The following is a 2270-nucleotide window of genomic DNA, read 5'->3' as shown; positions in this document are numbered from 1 at the left end:
CTTAGAGAAGCAATGACTATTGTTGCATTGGTTGTTGTATGCTAATAACCTATAAGCACTGGAGTTGCTTCTGGCTCCAGTCCTTGTCCTAGTCCTTCCAGTTTTCCCCCTGGCGTTTTGAATACCATTGAAAGGCCTATTCCTCTTTTTTTTGTCTGGACCACTTTGGCTGTTGTTTGGCTCACATGTACTTCAAACTTCTCCAAATGCTCAAAAACTGCAATCATTTCTCTTCATGAAATACTAGTGCCATCTACCCTCCCTGGAAAGTTTTAGCTCCCCTCCCTTCAGCCCTCACATCTGATGGGTCAAGTTCTGTCCATTTCAACTCCAACTCTAGTTCATCCCACCAGTGTCTATTAACAGCCGGAGTAGTCTTTAATTCAAGTAAAACTACTTAAGAACTTTCTGCTGGAGGGACCTGTGTGATTGATTTTGTAGCTAAATCTTCCTTTTTCACTTATTCACCCCCCCCCCCCTCAGTGCCCAGCATCCGATAGTACTTGTCAAGTAGTAAGCATTAAATACTACGTAAGTGAAGAAATGAGAACAGGATGACCGTGCTTCTTGGATTTAGTCAGAATACTGAAGTTGAGGATGTGAAAAACTAGAATGGATGTTTGCATGTACAATGAAAGTTGTTCTGTGATTTTGGAATATTTATTTAGAAGCAACTTTTGTAAGGTGGAATCCAAGATACTTCTGTACTATGGCAAGGATTGCTGTGACTGATGTGACCTGGCTGGACTAAGAACCTGTCAACAATTCGTAAATGTGTGTTGTCAGGTGCTCTGCTGAGCTTTAGCACTGTGGTAACAAACAGGACTGGATGCCAAAATTCAGGCCTACAGGAGGGAGCTAATCACAAGTGAGGTGAGAGCAAAACCAAAGGCATGGTAGGTACTGGCAGGTTGGAGCGTCTGGTTTCAGGGCTTACATAGTCTGTAAACCCTTAAAACAACCATGAGAGACAAATCACACTCAAAACATGGTTTGCAAGTCCCTAACATTGAACAAATAGACCATGCATGTGAAACAGTTGGAGAAAAATACCCCTCTATTAGCTGTGTGGCTGGGCAAATAATTCAACCCTGAGCCTTGTTTTCTACATCTGTAAATAAGAATTATGACTGATGCCTATCTTGTGGAGTGATTGAGAAGTTTACAATAATCTACTTAAACGAAGGTACTTAAACAGTACTCATCAGAAGAATCTCTCCATGAACTGTGGCTGTTGTCAAGGATGTGTTCGTGGGGGAACTAAATGCCACTGACACTGCTAAAGCCCTGAATACAGGTTTCCTGTTTGATTTGAACCAGTAGAAGGTAATGAAAGTCCCAAAAACCATTGACATGATATTTTTACTTTAGCAACTGTAGAAAGAGACACAAGATTAACTGAAATCGTCATGACCTGGTAGTAACAATGGAAGTCATGTTTTGTGTGCATGTGGTCAAGTGTCTTTCCCAAACTCCATTCTAAAAATATAAAAGTTATAAGTCCACAAAGGTTAATGGCATATGATAAGTATCTTTTGTTGAGAGAAGGAAAGCAGATAGGTGACCAATTGGCGGGGTTTTAGCTTTGTCTGTTCTGCTAAGCCCCTGCGGTGCAGCAGAGAGCTAACCATAACTTAATTCAATACCGCAGGTCTAAGGGAAGACTCAGAAGTTGGGGCACTGGTTTCTTTTAAGGGTGGGAGTGAGGAGCAGGGTGGAAAGCATGAGTTTATTGGAGTCTTTAAAAGGAGTAGCCACCTTTGTCCACTCCCCTTACCTTACACCGCCACGTGACTGGACTTAAATTCAGCAGAAAACAGAAGGTTTACCATCTGCAGAAAGAAGTTGGGGCTATGGACTGGCGGATACCAGACACAGGTAATAATACTATATTAAAATGCAAAAAACAAAATGGGCAGATCCATAGCATTATACATCTGTGTGGCAGAGATTAACAATTGTCCCTGATACTATTCTCTGACTTTTTCTTAGAATCCCCAACATTTAGCTGGACATATGACTGCTCAAAAAACATCTCAAAAAAGAAGACGAAGAAGAAGAAAATACATCTCCCAGCCCAGCCTCCCTTGTAAGTGTGGCCACATGATTAAGTTCTAGATGGCGGGATGAGCTATTTCCAGTGCCTTTGAAGAGGCCATGTCTTCTTCCTTCCCTTTCTCCTTCTTATAGCTGGAAATGGGCATGATGACTAGAGATCAAACAGGGCTCTTGGACCATAAAGATGAGGGATGATTTGCTGAGCATTACAA

This window comes from Panthera onca, chromosome C1, assembly GCF_046562875.1.
Source record: "Panthera onca isolate mPanOnc1 chromosome C1, mPanOnc1 haplotype 2, whole genome shotgun sequence".
NCBI classification, from domain to species: domain Eukaryota; kingdom Metazoa; phylum Chordata; class Mammalia; order Carnivora; family Felidae; genus Panthera; species Panthera onca.
Note: the sequence above shows the minus strand (reverse complement) of the source record.